At 35.1% G+C, this 20,751-nt stretch overlaps 1 protein-coding gene across 1 annotated transcript in view; it reads left to right on the top strand.

Annotated features, from left to right (window-relative positions):
• Nucleotides 1-20,751, top strand: part of ARHGAP15 (Rho GTPase activating protein 15) — a 638,539-nt gene that overhangs the window by 164,757 nt on the left and 453,031 nt on the right. The gene's annotated exons all lie outside the window — the stretch shown is intronic.

The raw sequence follows: 20,751 nt of genomic DNA, 5'->3' as shown, positions 1-20,751 counted from the left end.
CACATAGTGTGTAATCAGGGATACACAATGTAGGAGTAGGAACAGGGAGCCTGAACTGTTCGGGGTAATCATAAGATTCAAATACTTTTTAACAGTAAATGGCTGGAATGGGTTAGGCTGAGGAAACAAAAGAGACTTAGAAATGAGGGAAACGCAGATTACTCACTTCTCAAGTAAAGTATGATAGCTCGTAGCAGGTAACGAGGTAGAAAAGAACAGAGCCAGCTAAGTGTGGATGTTGTCAAGCAATAAGAGAGATTTGTCAGAAAGGACTTAAAAGACAGAGGGGAAGGAAGAAGACAGGGTGTTACGAAGTGGCCGGGTGAGATCATCAGTGAGAGGATACACAGTACTCTTCTGTGGCCTGAAAGTGGCATTGAGCTGATCACAACAGAAAGCCCTAAGTATAGATTTTTAAGAGAATTGTTGAGAGCAACAGACTAAGTTTCAAACAGATTTGAAAGTCCAGGTGATTTAATCCTGGTTTAATAATTTCTATCAAAAATACAGCAAATAAATGGGTTAATTGAATTCAATGCACTTGCAAAATGTACTGAAGACAGTTTGAATGGTATTCGATTAAGTATTTTGGGGGGTACTTGGGGATGACAATGAATATGATGATACATTAGACACTACGTGTCCCAAGGTGTTTAGTCTGTATGGAAAAGCAGCAGACATGTACATGCAAACACATAGTTTCTCTCTCTCTCTCTCTCTGTCTCCCTCCCTCCCTCCCTCCCTCTTCACTCACTCACTCACTCACAGACACACTCAGGCACACACATTTTTGTGTGTTCTTCTAATGCTTGCTAAGTGTTATGCCATAAAAGCAAAGCATATATGATAGTTCAAAATCAAATGTTATAGTTTTTTCTCTAATTCTAAAGTACTGCAGTGTATTACCTGGTGGGTTCTCTTCAGAGAACCCCAACAGCAGGCCAAGAGGCAGTATGCTGGTAGATGCCAGGCAATCCAGATAGGATCCCATTATCTTCCTCTCTTGCCACTTTTGTTAAAACCTGGTAAGACTAGCATTCAGCAAACGTTCAGTGAGTTACATGTTTTAATTCGAATGGGCTGGTTTGAATTCAAATTGATGAGGTTTGAAACTTGCCCCTCTATATCTACCCATTTTATCATTGCCCACCTTCACTTCACCAAGGCTAGAGCTGAGACTAGCACTAAAAAGAAAATTCTTGGTAAAGAATTCCAGAATCAAAAAAGAATTGTACCCAGACACTGGAGAAATTTAACCAAAAACTCAGTTACATAGACACAGAATATTTAAAATGTTTAGAATCACAGTGGTGCTATTAGACAGCTACAGCCAAGTGCCCCAAATTAATATTAATAACAATGAGTATAAATAATATTGGGCTTTTCTGTACTATAAGCACATCCTATTCTTATTTTAAAATACAGTAGCTTGAGTTTTGCAATGATTTTTCAATTTCATCAGCCATTTTGGGGTGACTATTAGCTTCCAGCCAATAACAGAATATTATGAAAGGAGAAGGTTAAGATCAATCTTAAATGTAATAGTTTTTATATAAGTGTTGCTGCTTCTTTTTAGTTAATTATTTACAAACGTATTTTTTCAATATATAATGCAGGAAGATGCCAATATTACTCAATTATTTTGATCCATTTACACCTTGAACTAAGGAAATAATTGGTATGCCACCCCTAATATTCATTTACTCAAAGATTTGTATCCTCTTTGGTTTGGTTTTATTTATGTGTAAATATGCATAGTTCAAAACTTGTTAGTAGCAACACTAATAATGTCATTTATATACTTCACCTTGTCCATTTAAAATGGATTGTTCTATTTATAGAGTAACAGCCTGTAAAATTAAATTAAATTTTTTAATAGAAAAGACAGTCCTTTTAAAAAATATTATAATAGAAAGGTTGATTTTTTCATAAATCACTTCCAAAGCAATTTTTAAGAAAATCTTATTTTAGTTCCAAAACTTTAAAATAGTCTTATTGATTTTTAAAAATAATTATTTATGTAAAATAATTTATGGCAGAGTTTTCTGTACTTGAAAATAATTCTTATAATAGGAATTTTACAAGACCATTTATTTTAGCAGTGCTAGGAAACACAACTATAATTTAGAAGCTATTGTTGATTGTTTGTAGAAATATATATTGACCTCATTAGTTTTAAGTGATAACATTACTAAGCCAAAGTATTAATCCAACAGTACCAGAATTACTGATTGTAATCAGTTTTCTTTGAACTTTTCCTTTAGCACTTAGCGTTCACTTAGCTTATCATACGTAAATATAAATGTAAATTTAAATTATCTTAGAATTCTCATTTTTAAACTTATTATAGAATTAATGCCCATGGACGCTCCAGTGTCTAAAGTCTTTTGTTACAGTCCCTTTGGTATGCATTTGGGGTCTGGTTGTATTGATACCACCCTCTTGGACACTTTATTATTAATCAGGAAGGCACCCAATGGTCTAGAGAAACTTCACCACCCAATAAGCATTCACTGAGTCATTTATTCATCAAGTAATGCTCTAGAGGAGAGGAAGTTATCATCCTCATCACTAGCAACTAACATTTATTAGGTCCTCATACATGCCAGGTGGGCTTCTACACTCTTAACATGTATTAACATATTTAGTCCTCACAACAAAGTGTTTCTGAAAATGATTTTGTGAAGTTTGTTAGCTGGAGTTACAACTGTTAAATATTTAGACACATGGCCTGCACATCTCCATTTATATTCTTGTCTTGAGACCCACTGATGTTAAAGGCTACCCCAAAACATATCCATTTCACACAGTTAAGAGTGTGATTTTATTTATTTTGGCAGAGGATAGATTAAACTGACTTTGGCGTCTTAAACCACATCGATGTGTCAAAGATGTCAGGCTTTGTTAATGATGCACAATTTACTAAGCACCTGATGAAAAGCAGAGACTAAAAGTTTCTTAGGTAAGGGTCTTTAGGCTGGGTGTTCTGGGAGGAAGGAAATGGAAAGTAATATTAATATATATGTTTTGCAACTATTGAGTGTCAAAAGGATAATGTGATCATGGGCTATTCATATTCAAATCTGAGTTTAGGTATCATTTGGTGACAAATGTTTAACACAAAAACTCAAAGGTAAAGTCTATTTTTTTTTTTTGCCTATTCAGTCTGAAAGCTCTATAGTTAAGGCAGAGACAAGAGCAAAATCAAGGATAAATATTTGAATTACTCTATAAGTCCATTTGACAAAAATAAAGTTCTGGAAACATAATGGTAAATTAGTCTTACTCAATTTCTTTACTTAAAACTCTTGTGGTGGTTGTCATAATGATAAATGATCATCTCCTCTAATCCCTTCCTTTTCCCATAACTGAATTCCTACTCAATAAACACCTTAAAGATTCTAAGACAGTCTCTGTTGTTATTCTCACATACTATGGGACCCACAGCACTTAAATTTATGAATGGTTTGAACCACCAAGCTATTATGCAAGCTTAACCTAATGTTCTTTGAATATAAGCACTAGGTAAACAAGAAAATATTGCCACATGCATTTACTTAGTGCTTGTGACATTTTGACATTTAGTGGATGGATAATTACCTTTTTTAAGACAGGTAGACTTCTCTCCAAACATACTAGTTAGGAAAATACTAGCTGCTATAACAAAGCCCAAAATAGATAATGGTTTAAACAAAATAGAATTTTATTTTGCACTCATGTGAAGTTCAGCATGGACACTGTTGATTGACAGGCTGCTTTCCTGCAGCCATTAAGCCAGGAACCCTGACTCTTCCCATGTGATGGACCCAGTGTCCTCAACATGTGGCTTCTAAGACCACTGTTTCTCTACATCAAGCCAGTGGAAAAGGAATGAAGAGGAGGAGGGTCCTACTTAGACTGGAAGTGACACACATCACTTCTGCTTATTTCTTACTAGGAAGTGTAGCCTTTGGGGGACAGCCACTTCCCAGCAATAATTATGTACTATGGAAAGAAGACCACACATATTTGGTTGATAGCATCATCTGCTAAAGGCAATCCAAAATGCAAAAATGTCAGTGATTAGTCCAAAGAAGTGACTGGAGGATTCAGGTTCTCTAACATCCAGCCAAAGGCTCTTGTTACTAGATCACTTTTCCAGCCAGTGGGACTCTGTCTGCAAACAGGTGACCTCTACTTGGAGAGAAACCAGATGAAAATTTAATTGAATGCTGAGCTAATGAGAAGAAATGTAATCATAACAAAATAATAGCCAGTGTTTATTGAGCATTCAATATGTCTGAGGCATTGTTCTAAGCACTTTATATATGTTAGTTTGGTTAATACTCAGGGTGATGCTAAAGGAAATTATTTTTAGTAGCCCCGTTTTACAGTTGGGGAAACTGAGGCATGGGGATGTGAATATATTTCCCAAAGCCATATGGTAAGCATCCATTGAAATCTGGATTCAAATCTAGGTAGTCTGATTCCATCAGATTATTTTATCTTCCATCAAAGATAGAAAAATGCCATTTGAAAACAAAGGAGAAAATGGAGAGAAAAGGTTTCTTCCTGAAAGAAACTTTCTCTAATTAGGCTTGGCTTAAGTTACACAGTTTGTAATTCTGTACAACACACTCTCATCCTGTAGATTTGAAAGCTCCTGTTCTTTTCCCTATAGTTTCTTACCTTGTCCAGGTCATGTGGGCTCAGAAGAGGGAAAAACTTAAACATGGTCTCTCATCTCAAGGAAGTTAGATTCTGTTGAGGCGAAAAGAGATCCTAAAATGGTAGGAAAGAACAGTCAAGATTAAAGGACAAATAAAAGGCAGACAATAGGATTTCAGAAAAGGCTATAATCACTACACATAAATTACCAAGAAAAAGGTTCATGAAGGATGTTCTTCTTTAGCTGGTCCTTAATAAATGGGTAGGATTTCATGAATAGAGAGGTACTGAGAATGTCAGAGGAGAAGAAAGCTGGGAACAAAGTTTCGGGTAGATAAAAACACGGTGTTTGTAGCAGGCGGTCTGTAATAACAAGCAATTTTAGGAATTAGTGAGAGTTACATCTTTATCCATTTTTACTTTAGAACTTATTTTTTTGCATATATTTTTAATTCTATGTAACCATCTGGTAATGCCTGGCACTCTATGATTTGTTGCAGTAGTAGTGTTTATCTAAGGAACTACGTATGTAGGCACGGGAAAATGAATACTGAGTTCTGGGAACAAAGGCTGGGGAGGGATTTCCAAACAAATGTCACCTTCTACTCATTTCAACAAGTGTAAGAGTTAAGAAATGTGCCTCGCTGTCATCACATTTCTGGGCCTCTAGGGCTTGTTACAGAGGGCCTCACCAAGACCTCAGTATTCTGGCTGTCCTGTCTGTCTACGTTTAGAGTAACTGACCATCCTTACATACCTATATCACTTCCCATCTCTGCTCTCTCATGCAGAGAATATTTCATCCCTCCCTCAAATCAAGGGATGAGCCCCTGGAGGACAGCGAGTGAGTTCTGAATTCTCTGAGGAGCCACCTCTGACTACAGCTGCCCCTCTCTGTCAATCACAGAGCACTTCCAGTGACATCATGGCTGTTTGCAGTATTCTGTTGTTGCTGTAGGCAGCATGAAATTGACAAGGAATGGCACAGAGAAGAGCTGAAAGGGCACTTCTGCTTTTGTGATGCATCTGACACCTGTAGTTACAAGAAAGAAAACAGCTTTCATAAGCATATTGCTGGGTGATGTAGAAGGTGAATGAGTATCTAGAAGTAGTTTTTCAATGTAATAGCACAATAGAATCTAAACTGCTTCTGTGCACTTGCACCCTAAGAGTATCTTCCTAAGTGGAAGCAATCCAGTGAGGTAGTTTCTCAGAAACCTTTGGGTAAAAAGTTAGGCTTCAGTGAAAACCCAATCTAGATCTCAGAATGTTTTGATCCATGAGATGGGGGTCTTACCAGCTCTGATTTTAATAAAATATACCTTTTTTAGAAACTTGATCTTCATATTTTTTAAAACTTTTACTTTAGGTATTGGGGTACATGTGAAGGTTTGCTGCATAGGTAAACATGTGTCATGGGGGTTTGTTATACTTACTATTTCATCGCCTGTGTATTAAGCCCAGTACCCGATAGTTATTCTTCCTGATGTTCTCCCCTCTCCCCTCAAGTAGACGCCAGTGTCTGTTGTTTCCTTCTTTGTGTTCATAAGTTCTTATCATTTAGCTCCCACTTGTGAGAAAATGCAGTATTTGGATTTCTGTTCCTGAGTTAGTTTGCTAAGGATAATAGCCAAACATACCTTTTTTTTCTTAGGTTATATGCTTATTTGTATTTCTTCTATCTGAGAAATCATATTATAGATTGTAAAGCTAGTGTCCAAAGTGGAGCAGAAAGAAAAAAGATACCCTGGTATCTTCCTGGGGGAGCCTTTCCTATGACTGAACAAACAAATTGACCTAAACCTGTTATTATTACTTAATAGTAAGAGCAACTCTGACAATTAAGCCTTAGCAAGAGAGGCGATGTAAGCCCAAATAAAGTCACTTGTTTTGATAACTGAAGTAGTTTTAACACTAAGTTACAAAATTGGGAAGCAATTGATTGTACTATGCTGAGAGATCACAAGTTTGCACGCCATCCATAATGCGTTGAACTTGAGCAATGTACTGAGTCTGCAGTACTCTGTAGGTGAACATGGTTGACTCTGCACCTTCCTGTAGCAGCCCACAGTGCAAATGTCATCTTGATAACTCTGCTGGGTGGCTTCTTAGACCCTGTCATCCTAATCTTTTACCTGTTGTCTGGTCATGGTTTCTTCCTTGTTCTCCTTTACCCCCTTTGTGTGGAAAAACATTTTAGTCTTTAGCAGCAAATCAAAGCCATTTTCAGGTGACACTGGTGATCTTCTCTCTTACAAGTACATCCTTCTGTTTCAGGTTTGTTATGATAAATGTAAGGAGCACAGTGAGGAAAGCTATTGCCAGTCTTACTCACAAGCACTATAGGAAAACTAAAAGGAAAAGTCTTCCTGTAACTATTTGTATGTCTCTCAAGCCATGGAAACTAAGAAGAGCTACAATTAATGAAATAAAGTGCTATATTCCAGGCTAGACCAAATATTCAGCAGAGAGCCTGAATATTTCATGTATATGCAGTCAGGAAATAATGAATACAGAAAAAAGAAACTTACCGCAAAACAGTATAATTGAGGACTATTACCAGGCCACGTGTTTTGAATACAATATCTCATTTAATCTTAGGGACAAATGTGCTATATGATCTTGCTTCTACCTTTAGCTCGGCCCATTCCTCTACATTCCTATGTCATTTTGTAGACTGACCATTTTAATTGTTAAATTATACTGCCCTGGGTTCATAGGTATCATTCTCTCCAGTGGGAACGTCTTACTCATCTTTTTATTCCCTGGCATGTATTTATCTATCAATTGCCAAAACAAATAGATAACTAGAGTTGATTCATTCCCTATCACTTCTCTTCTGGCTCTAAATCACATCAAGTTCTCAGATATCTCATCCACATATGTATTGCCATAGAGATAGTAGTACTTCAATCCACACTATGAATTCCCATGTGGAAAAAATGGTAAAAAAGGTAATGTTAGGATTACACCTCAAATTGATGTAATCCCTAGTTAGCATCCCATAATACTGAAACTCTTTATTATCCTCTTAGTACACCATGGTATTGACAGCACTTTGTTTTACCTTATCATTATAACATCATCTGTAAGAATTTCTAATTGTATCATTAAAAGATGATTATGACAGCTTCGCTAAGCCTCATTCATGTGAATGGAAAATTAGTGCCATAAAGAAAATTCCTAATAATTATTTTCCAGGACGTGTTGGTACTTTTCAAACTTAAACTCATTAAATCGATTTGAATCTCATTTGAGCAAATCCACACACACTGAGTGTCTTATTAATGTCAGTCTCATACTACTTTTAGGAAAAGATTTAATCAGAAAATATGTTAATAAAATCCACATGCATGGTTTTAATCTCCTCACATATATGGCAATAGTGTCTATGGATCTCAATATTTGGGAAGTGATTATCACAATAATTTACATATTATAAATTATCAAAGTAAATTGAATTTAATAATTAAATTATCAAAGTAATTCAAATAATAAATAGTACAGCAGACACTGTGCTAGTTGTTTTACACTTATTATCTTATTTAACGTGAGAATTTTTGTCCCCACTTTATAGATGTTGTCATCGAAGTTCAGAGAAAAGTGACTTTCTCGGGGTCACCTAATGCATGTGTAGCAAAAAGCTTTTTGGGACATACTTCTGATAGACTCTAAAATCCTTATTTTTTTAACTTTGCTACAATGTCATATTGATTCAGATTTCCGGTACTGGGTCCTTCCTTTCGTTGTTTTTTCAAGAGCAAGAGTATGTGTCTGATATAAAAAGCAAGTACCGAGTTTTCTTAAGTTCTAGTTCAAGGTCTAAAAAATAATGAAGGATTAAACTTTATTTATTCAACTTATCCATTATGAAACATACTTGAACAAATACATACTGCAATAATTAAAATCAGCATGCAAAATGCTTTATGTAAGTCTAGAGAGACAGAGTCAGACCTCGCCACTCTGAAAATTTGTTTGGGTTCTATTTTCCCAGTGAGTCAGATTTTCCTTTTTAAGCATCAAGAGATAGTAGCCAACATTTTGGATGGAAATCATCTAAATATTTACCATACTTTCTCATACCTTGTCTGTATCTAATTTAATATAATGCTTTATTGGTGACATCTTGTTATAAACATATATTACATTATATAATGTTACAGAGTGGCCCTCAATGATCATTGAGGTATGAGAGATTATTGAATCCTACACTGAATTTTCCCCTTATTATATGAAGTTTCACCTTCTAGTCTTACCCTTATCTGCCACTTTTTTCTATGCTTTGTGCTTCTTTCCATGGTACTTCCTCTCCTTTTCCTATTTGGCTACAAGTTGAGAAAACTACTTTCTTAAAATTGTGTCTAAAATAAACACTCACAGTCCTTAATGAGGATCTAAAGAGTTTTTCTGTAGGCAAAATACAAGTGTTCTTTGTATTTTGTGTAATTCACCACTATGAATGTGTAAGTCATAAGTGGTGAAAATTTAAATTGTTTTTCCATGAATTAAGATATGTCAAGTAGTTTGTTTACCTGGGAAATATTTATGGAATATTTTGGAAACAACCATGTTGGAAAGGGCATTCAAGTAATATTAGAGAGGAAGGGTTGTCATCTTTCAGGCGGATATCAACCAACGAAGTCTTCGTTTTTCTCCCTCCCGTATCAACAAAAATCTATAATACACTTGTAATTGAAGCAGCAAGATACTTACCTCATAGGGTTTTGTTTAATAACATTTGATAAATGAAATATCTGGGATTATAAAGGGAAAATTGAAATGTGTATAGACAAACTATAAAACCTATTCAAAGGGTCATAAAATCTGGGAACGCCCTACAGGAGTGTGATTAACCTGACACCTATGTAGAAGGGACCAGGTCAGTTGGTACCAGTGTGGCACATGGAAATACAACATTCAATTTGGTCAACAGATTTGGCACATTCAAAGATTATAATGAAGCTGAACAGGATGAGACCTCAGGATCAGGTGTGGCCTTGGTGAGGAAGAATTAATTGCTAATACTATATATAATCATAACTTTTTCATATGTGAAAACTTAGTGAACTGTATATACCTTTACATATGGTTTCAAGTTATCTCTAAGCATCTATTTGGTTATCCATATAGGATCCTCAGTGTATGAGTTAGTGTATCCCTAACTCATACAACAAATGAACCAGAAATGTAGAATTGCTTAACCGAAACAAACATTTAGACCTTGAACTCTACATTCCTGTAAGCACTGGGGGTTCTTGGTTAGGCAGCTCTCCCCTATGCAGTGATTCAGGGACCCTGGTACCTTGCATTTTGTGGCTCTGCTTGCTCCTGAGGCCTCATCCTTTCTGTCCAAAGAGAGAACATAGACAAGACACACAGCTACTTACCAGTCTTGTCCCATAAATAGCACACATCTCATCCCCTTACATTCCAATGATTAGAACGTAGACATGTGGTTATTCCAAATGCAAGGGAGGCTGGGAAATGGAGTCCAGTAGTGTACAAGTTAGAAAAGAGGAATTTGGCACTCTTGGGTGTGTTACATATTAAATTACTACAGGACCTGTCTTTCAGAGGGAACTACCAAACCAACAAGTTTGGTAGCAACTGCACCATTGTATGGATGGAATAACTATATTAATGAATACCTTAATGTGTATGCAATGTCTGACTACACTTTTTTTCTGTAAGTCAAACCCTCAACATGAACTCTAAGACAATGCCCTTGGTTTTTTACTGTCATCTTTGTCTTTTCCTGGTGACTATATTTTGGCTAAATACTAAATGAGTGAATATGACAAGAGGCAAATATGAATGAGATGTTCCTGAAGTGTTATATCTAATATCCGAACACCAAGAATATATATTTCTGAGTTGAAACTTGATATTTGCATTCCTTTTCACTATTTACTTGTTAAATCTTAGATTATTAAAGGAGAGCTGTTAAATGTCTCCACACTAATAATGTTTTGAAGATAATAAAGCCCATTTGTTTATTACACTTCAGGAACATCTCATCAATGTTTGCCTCTTGTCATATTCACCCCTTTAGAATTTAGCCAAAAAAATTCAGCTTTGTCAATTTATCATTTTCTTAAAGGTGACAAAAGCATTAATAAAGAAGGCAACAGTCAATACGTGATAAACTTTAGCTATGTGTATAAAAATTGTCTCCACAAGTCACTATGATTACTTGATAGATGGTCAAGATACACATATTGCCACCATTGTCTCTTTAAAATATCTTCATAGAGTTTATGATGTAGGATATTTTTAAGGGCAAAACTGTTTCATTATGAAATTTGCTTAATGCTAATGTAGCACCATTTCTGGGTTGCAAAGAGTTCAATATTTCAGTGAATTTGTGGATTAAATATGTATACAAAATTTGTGTATAGCACATCTTTCCACATGTGTATATGTGTGGATAATACATCTGTCCATATATATATGTATAACACACATATGGATGGATGTATCTCTATACATCCATCTAGATATATATTATATACATATATATGGAGACAGATGATAAAGACATAGAGATAGGATCAATGCTCTTTAAGGATTTTAAACAATGAATATGATCCCACTAGGTGAATCTAATCAAGCAACAACCAAGGTGATTATATAAGAAAAGTTAAGAACTTCTATGTTTCTAAAATAGGACTGTGTTTTGTTTTAGACTTTGATATTTGCTATAGGCATGTCCTTGAACGAATTTTTAATTTCGTTAACCTCAATTTGTTCACCTGCCAAGTAGACATAATAACCTCTTTACATAGGCATGTTGAAATGATCACATAAGATATGAATATCAGATGTCTATAGATTGCATTCTTGGTGTTCCATATCATCAATTTCTTCCTCTTTCCTTCTGTATGATTCTACATTTAAAATATCACCCCCTCCACAATCAGTACCACCATTCTTGTCCCTATAAGACTGTTAAAGAGGACTTTTAATTCAACTGACAGATTTTACTTTTCCCCAAGTTAATTTTTTGTTTAAACTTTCACATAAAAACTATAGCAAGGTATAAATAATACTTCTTGCTCTGACTAAAAATAATTCTGACACTTTATATCCTTTTTGAAAATTTCAGTCCAATGTGGTGTGAAATTCTGGGCTGAAAAATCTGCATTTCTGGTGAAAATACTTATTTAACTTAGTGGCACAGATATGTGGAAGGTGCAGAAGTAATTCTCTTCTATGAATTTTATGACAAAAGTTGTCTAAAAGCAGAAGGAGATCAAGCATTCTCCAGTTTGTAGATGACTCTAAATTCTTCCAGGTAGTGAAATATCCACCCCCGCCCATTAGAAAGCTAAACTAATATATTTTATATGTGTATCTATTCCCTTCATGTGAATTCAGGAGGAATAGTCCTGTCCTCACAAAATGATCCCTTTATCAAAGAGAAAAGACTCAATTGAGTAAATCATGAGCTTGACCAGAAATAAACTCTTGTAATCTAACCCTAATTGGTGAGGATAAACAAAAGGGTTTATATCTTTGAAGATAAATATAATAATTCTGCTCCTCTGTAATTAAATATAAAATTACAAGGTATATATGCACATTCACAGGCTACTAGAATCACTTTCTAATCCCTGGCTTGTCCATTTAACTTTTTAAAGCAGATTGGGCTGAAAGTCTGGATTAAAGACTTAAATATAAGACCTAAACCCATAAAAACCCTAGAAGAAAACCTAGGCAATACCATTCAGGATGTAGGCATGGGCAAAGACTTCATGACTAAAACACCAAAAGCAATGGCAACAAAAGCCAAAATTGACAAATGGGATCTAATTAAACTAAAGAGCTCCGGTAGGACAAAGGAAATTATCATCCAAGTGAACAGGCAACCTAGAGAATGGGAGAAAAATTTTGCAATCTATCCATCTGACAAAGGATTAATATCCAGAATCTACAAGGAACTTAAACAAATTTATAAGAAAAAAACAACCCCATCAAAAAGTGGGCGAAGGATATGAACAGATACTTCTCAAAATAAGACATTTATGTGGCCAACAAGTATATGAAACTGGCTAGCCACATGTAGAAAGCTGAAACTGGATCCCTTCCTTACACCTTATACAGAAATTAATTCAAGATGGATTAAAGACTTAAATGTTAGACCTAAAACCATAAAAACTCTAGAAGAAAACCTAGGCAATACCATTCAGGACATAGGCATGGGCAAGGACTTCATGTCTAAAACACCAAAAGCAATGGCAACAAAAGCCAAAATTGACAAATGAGATCTAATTAAACTAAAGAGCTTCTGCACAGCAAAAGAAACCACCATCCGAGTGAACAGGAAACCTACAGAATGGGAGAAAATTTTTGCAATCTACTCATCTGACAAAGGGCTAATATCCAGAATCTACAATGAACTCAAAGAAATTTACAAGAGAAAAACAACCCCATCAAAAAGTGGGCAAAGGATATGAACACACACTTCTCAAAAGAAGACATTTATGCAGCCAACAGACACATGAAAAAATGCTCATCATCACTGGCCATCAGAGAAATGCAAATCAAAACCATAATGAGATACCAACTCACACCAGTCAGAATGGCCATCATTAAAAAGTCAGGAAACAACAGGTGCTGGAGAGGATGTGGAGAAATAGCAACACTTTTACACTGTTGATGGGACTGTAAACTAGTTCAACCATTGTGAAAGACAGTGTGGCGATTCCTCAAGGATCTACAACTAGAAATAGCATTTGACCCAGCCATCCCATTACTGGGTATATACTTAAAGGATTATAAATCATGCTGCTATAAAGACACATGCACACGTATGTTTATTGTGGCACTATTCACAATAGCAAAGATTTGGAACCAAGCCAAATGTCCATCAATGATAGACTGGATTAAGAAAATGTGGCACATATACACCATGGAATACTATGCAGCCATAAAAAAAGATGAGTTCATGTCCTTTGTAGGGACATGGATGAAGCTGGAAACCATCATTCTTAGCAAACTATCGCAAGGACAAAAAACCAAACACCTCATGTTCTCACTCATAGGTGGGAATTGAACAATGAGAACACTTGGACACAGGAAGGGGAACATCACACACCGGGGCCTGTTGTGGGGTGGGGGGAGAGGGGGGAGGGATAGCATTAGGAGATATACCTTATGTAAATGATGAGTTAATGGGTGCAGCACACCAACATGGCACATGTATACATATGGAACAAACCTGCACATTGTGCACATGTACCCTAGAATTTAAATTATAATGAAAAAGTGAAGTTAGAGTTTTGCATTCATCTTTAATTTAGCCATTTGATGGTAATTTATTCACAAGTGATTAAAATGAATATCACTTATTTAAAAATAAAAATACATTAAACATACAAAAAAAGCTCATCACTGGTCATTAGAGAAATGCAAATGAAAACCACAACGAGACACTATCTCACGCCAGTTAGAATGGTGATCATTAAGAAGTCAGGAAATAACAGATGCTGGAGAGGATGTGGAGAAATAGGAATGTTTTTATACTGTTGGTGGGAGTGTAAATTAGTTCAACCATTGTGGGAGACAATGTGGTGATTCCTCAAGGATTTAGAACCAGAAATACCATTTGACCTAGCAATCCCATTACTGGGTATATACCCAAAGGATTATAAATCATTCTACTATAAAGACACATGCACACATATGTCTATTGCGGCACTGTTCATGATAGCAAAGACTTGGAACCAACCTAAATGCCATCATTGATAGACTGCATAAAGAAAATGTGGCATATATACACCATGGAATACTATGCAGCCTTAGGAAAGGATGAGTTCATGTCCTTTTCAGGGACATGGATGAAGCTGGAAACCATCATTCTCAGCAAACTAACACAGGAACAGAAAATGAAACACTGCATGTTCTCACTCATAAACGAGAGTTGAACAATGAGAACACATGGGCACAGGGAGGGGAACGTCACACACTGGGGCCTGTCGGGGTGGGGGGCTAGGGGATGGAGGGATAGCATTAGGAGAAATACCTAATGTAGATGACGAGTTGATGGGTGCAGCAAACCACCATGGCACGTGTGTAGCTATGTAACAAACCTGCACATTCTGCACATGTATCCCAGAACCTATAATAATAAAAAAATGTATAATCAGTTTTAAAGCAATACTCGTCTAGTTTTATGGGTGCTTCATCAGACTTGTAATATAAATTTTGTTTGAACCAAATAAAATTGCTAATTTTGTAGTTTAAAATGGTCACATATTGGCTCTCCAAACCTTTACAAAACATAGCACTTCCAAAATCAAAATTAAATATAAATAGTGGTAAAATTATAAAACCCAAATAATTTAGATATATGAAACTTGAGATACAACCAATCTTCTTATTGCAGTGTTTAGCTGTCAATGAACTCTTTGGAAAAAAATAAATCTCTAAAGTGAAGCAAGTAGCGTGTTGGTGCTTTAGGAAAACTGGTTCTTCTATACAAATGGAATTTTAGCAACTGTTGTAAACAAATTAAGGGTAATTTAAAATATATAAATAAAATTTAGTGCCAAGAGCATGCCAATCAAATAAAACTAGTTAATACTATATTCTTTAAGATATTCTCCAAATAAGTGCACTGTGTATCTTACAAACAAATAACTTTATTATAAAAATAGGTTGTGAGAGGTACTTACATTGAATTTTTAACAAAGGTTGTTTTTTAATTTTGGAAAAAATATTTTTCAAACACCTGTTTTCCCACTTCTTTATTAAAATCTTTTGGAACAATCTCAGTAACATTACTGGGCAAATTGTGAGTTTCTTATATAAGGACATGGCACATCTCTTCAAATGAAAATACTGCGTGACAGTAGGAAAAATGCCTTAATATATTTACCAAAAATGTGAGAAAGACATAGAAAGTCGTTCTGAGACTTATGGACAGAGATCAAAGAAAACAGTGATTACTACAGTGCTCGGATTTGTAGAGATAGGGGGAGACTACTGCCTGCTTAGAGGAGAGTAAACACTGCAGTGTGTTCAAATCATAAGACTTGGAATTGGCTAAATCTGTGTTTGAACATTGGCTCTGTCATTTACTAGCGGATGACAGGCACATGTAACCCACACATATCGATTATATCTTCTGATAAATAGGGCTAGTAATCATATATAATAATAGACCTCAGGTGCTTATGGAGATCAAAATAGACGATATATGCAAATTGCCTCGCACAGTGCCTGGCAAACAAAAATATTAATCCTTCTTAGAATTACTTAGGAGAGGGTCTATAAAACAAGTATAACTAGTCTGAAGACCATTAGGGTTGTCCTTGGATAAGACAGACCTAAGTCCTCTGAATCCAGACCTCCATTTAATTCACCCACCTCTTCAGTAGGAGAAAGATTTTGTTTTCCTCAGTGGGAGCAGCCCTTGGATAGTCTTTTTCCTCCCACTTTTTCCATCCCTTTCCCCCAAATCCCACCAACTTTCTGACCCCTTAGATTTAGTTTTCTATTGCTACATCACAAATCACCGCAAACTTGACAGCTTAAAACAACACACGTCTATAATTTTACAGTGTCCGTGGGTCAGGATTGTGGGCACAGCCTGGCTGGGTTCTCTGCTCAGGGTCTCACAAAGTTGCTATAAAGTCGTCAGTGGGGCTGTGATCTCCTCTGAGGCTCAGGGTCCTTGACCAAAGTCACTGGTGTTGGGAGAATTAAGTTCCATGTGGTTGTAGACTGAGGTCCCAAGTCCCATGCACTTTATGACATAGCTGATTGTTTTCTTCAAGGCCAGCAGGAGAATATTGCTTCTATTTGGAGCCCTTTTTCTGGGGAAGGGCTGATCATCTTTTAAAGAGTACAGTTGATGAGCTCAGTCCTCCCAGGAGAAGAAGCCTTCTGATTAACTCAAAGTCAATGGCTTTGGGACTGTGGTTACATCTTCAAAATCCCCTCACCGAACCACAGGAGTGATATCCCTCATATTCACAGGTCCTGTCTAGTGAAAAGAGAGGATTATATTGGGCATTTATGCCAAGGGGTTATAATTTTGGATACTATATTAGAATTTTGCTTTCCACACCTCAGAACTATTTCAACTAAATAAAGGGCATTTCATTTGGCAATATGGATAAGTTTTAAACGCTAAGGCTCAATAAAAGTAGTAACATGATATCAACATGCAACTGAGGTATCATCAGTTAATACATTCTGATCATTCTGATCAAAACCTTCTATCCCATATTACAAATTGAATAATGAGGGAAAGAGGTTGGTTTGGAGATAACTGGTTAATATTTTCAGTGTGAAAAGAGAGAGAAAAAGAGAAACTTTGCCCCTCATCTAAACGAAGAAAAATTTCAAATACCTACTGTTTAGAGTCTATCCAGTTTACCTTCCAATGAATTAGGGGCTGAGAGAGCTGAATATTAAGGGTCTCAATCAAGCAGCTGGTAAAATAAATTACATAATTTGAAATATTTTCTTTTTTCTACAACATAATTCTTATGACTCCATCTCCTAAAGAAAAAAGTTCCATTTAAATGAGGCATCACTGCCTCATTTATTCATGGATTCTTATATTTGTTGAAAAGCCTTAGTTTTAGTCTTTCATGAACAAGAAACTAGACACAGTATGCAGTTTTATACCTTTCTGGATGAAAAGAATATAATTCACAACCTCTTAAACAGGTACACTTAAGCAAAATTTAAGAAGAGATAATATGCAAACTTTTAACTGTGAGCAATTTTTAAAAAAATCCTCCAGATGGTAAGCTATGCTGTTAGGTCTTTGGTATAGCTGTGAGGTAGGGGAGAATGGAGAGAGAAACAGAATGGGAATGAAATTAATCATTACTTAATCGATTCAATAAAAATAGAATACCATAAATAGAATTAAATCATATCTAAGTAAATTTCTGTATTAGAGTTTCATCTCATACTCTGTTAAACATTTTCAACTTTTCTTATGCATTAAGAGAACCATAAGGGGAAATAAGCAAGCACTTTGTAGCCAGAAAGAACCACCATGGGATTCTTGAGGTCGCACTGGCTCACTGGATAATATTAGGCAAGTGACTGACCGTCTCCAAGATTCCATTCTTTAAAATCTGTAAAACAAGGGTAATTGAACCCAGTTTGCAGGACTGAGTTGATAAGAAATACACACACACACTGGACAATACACTACACAGTGCCTAGCACATGAAAGAGCTATGGTAACTATTGTAATTATGAGTCTTTATATTGCCAATGGCATGTATAGATTGTTTTAAGCAAGAATGTGATAGAACAAGCATCCCTGGTAACCTGTCATGAAATACTGGGGAATGTGATAACTGCAAAATCATTGAGTAAGTCAACGGAGAAGTGCATGTTAATTATTTGGTTTAAAGACCATTATAATGTTATTATTACATGACACAAGTAAGGCTTCCTAGGAAAACAGAAGCTGATTCTACTTAAATACTTTATTTACACTTTCTCATATCCTAAGAAAAGATAGTAAATCAGGAAAAAAGGATAAACAGATACCTTAAACATAAGGGCTAGTATTTGTGCTGCTAATGAAATTTGTATTTGGTATTGACCTTCCTGGCAGCCAAAAAAAAAGAAAATAATACATTTTAAGAAAAGCAAACTTTTTTTGGAGTTTATTCTGATAATATTATCTCATATTCTTTGTATGTTAGTGCATTGCTAAAGGTATTTTCATTTTTGTAGTCTATCAAGGACTGTTAATAGAAAAATTTGAGCATAATATTAAAATACGACTCACTGAAGGAGATTTGTTCAGCTAATGAGGCCTATTCTTGTGGAATCAACCTTTTCCCTTCGTGCTATACCTGTATTTTTAAAATTTAGCGACAAAGATCCTATTCGAAGCAGTCAAAGCAATTTGGAGTTTTGGCCAATACATGAGAAAATACACACATAATAAAAATCAACATTATACAGATACCATTTGCAGCTGTTGGCTCTGCTGAGAGCAGAGATTCCCATGTACAAAAGATTTGCCTAAAATCTCAGAGTCAAGAAAATTCAGTTCAAATCCATCTACACCAAAGTGAGTGTAGGCTGATTACTACACTTACTTGGATAGTTATTTAACAAACCTTAAATGAAGAAATGGTGCTATACTGGTGTCAATGCCCACAGCAAGGCCTAGTACAGAGGATACACTCCACAAATATGTTTTAAGAATGAATACTATTCCTCTGTGATGGTGGAACCAGTTTGGTGGCTAAGGAGGGTTAGTTGATACAAATACTTGATATTTATCAATTAGAAAAGGGGAGGTGATAACAACAAAATCCCTAGATATGTATCAGGGTTTCTCAACCTAGGCACGCTTAATATTTTGTATCAGATAACTCCTTGTTGTGGGGGCTGTCTTGTGCATTGTAGAATATTCAGCAGCATCACTGGCTTCTGCCAACTAGATTCTAGTGGAATCTCAAGTTGTGACAACCAAAAATATCTCTAAACATTTAGACCCCATTTGAGAAACACAGGCATATATGAACTTGTGTGTGTGTGTTTGTGTGTGTGTGTGTGTGTATACATAGATGATGATGATAATAGCTTTGTTGCATATTATTTGCTTTTATTGTACTTTGAATATGTGAAATCAATTATTTTCAATTATTTTGTGTTCTTTCATGGCATAATAGATAATTAACACAATTAGCCCAATGGTCACTTATTTTGAAAATAGCATGAATATAGTCTGAAAGAATTGAGTGTTTTCCAAAATTACAGCTAATGTACTTCATTGCATTGCTTATGGTTCTTGATAAAATCATGCAAACATAAGCAGCCTGATGTTATTTTTTTGTTTACAATATTACTGTGTTGCTTTGGTTAACAGAATGAAAAACAGCACTTGTAATACTACAAGTAAAAATGTTTTATTCTTAGTTTGTTTCATCAATAAAAGCTGACATTTTTGCAAGAAAGATGTTATACTATTGAAATTAACTTTTAGTCAATGGTAAATAATTGTATTATATCGGTATGTTATCATGAAGATTAGAAATCATTTCCTACAGAATCATGTTTTTGCTTCCTCAGCACTGTTTCAATTGAAAGGAATTTGAATGAAGTGCATCTCATTACTAACATAAAGTAGATGGAGCTTGAATAATTTTTATATTTATTTTCCATGGATGGCTATTACATTTCTTATCCTATCTATCCAAATTTTATAAAATAAATTGTTTTAATCCATACTTTGGAGAGGAGCAATGAATTTATTTTTGCAAAAGCTATGAATCTGAATATATTGTAATATGCTTAAAGCTGTGTTAACACAGTTACTTATATAAAAAGTGTAGCTGCCTTACCTTTTATTTAATTTACATACTTTATTTACTTTCTGACAGGTTCTTCTCTTTGCATTTTTATTTACATACCAAAAATGTCTTTTCAGATAAGTCAACTAAAACTTTGATGTACTGTATAATTTTAAACTCTATAAAATGTTTTATGTATTGTATAGGTTTATGTGAATTTTTAGGCTGAGGATATAGAATTTTGGAACTATTTCATTAATGATTCCTATACGGTAACCACCATATTTCTTAAATATGATGATAGAGAATTGTCTTTTGTCTGAGATCGTGTTTAGGAAAAACTACAGAACTTAAGCCCAGTCTGTTTCAAATAGAAAAACATATCTCTGGCTATTTTTAAAGGTTGTTATTTTTTCTCAAAATATGAACTTCACATAATATGAACATCTTAATCCTTAGAGAATTTGGTATGTTTACTGTAACCTTATACAAAAGATTCATATTTTTCTACTAAAATGTTGGAAACAATAAAAGTTGCCCTTGTATGTTTCATAAACTGTAACAGGAATCACTCACCAGTAAAGTAATAAGCACACGGTGTGTCAATTCAAAGATGTCCAGTTTTAGAAATATAAACTTAATCCTCTTCCCCTCCCTTTTTTTTTTTTTTTTGTATTTAGCTTTTGTAAGCATGGTTTGTATTTGCATAACCCACCATTCATATTCTTGTGAGTTCATGATATAAATAATTTGAAAAATTTCATTCAGTTCCCCAAATTATTCTAGTCATTATGGATGATTCATGAGAGGATTAATC

The sequence above is a fragment of the Nomascus leucogenys genome, chromosome 20 (assembly GCF_006542625.1).
Source record: "Nomascus leucogenys isolate Asia chromosome 20, Asia_NLE_v1, whole genome shotgun sequence".
Lineage (NCBI taxonomy): Eukaryota > Metazoa > Chordata > Mammalia > Primates > Hylobatidae > Nomascus > Nomascus leucogenys.
Note: the sequence above shows the minus strand (reverse complement) of the source record. Positions and strands in the feature narration are given on the sequence as shown.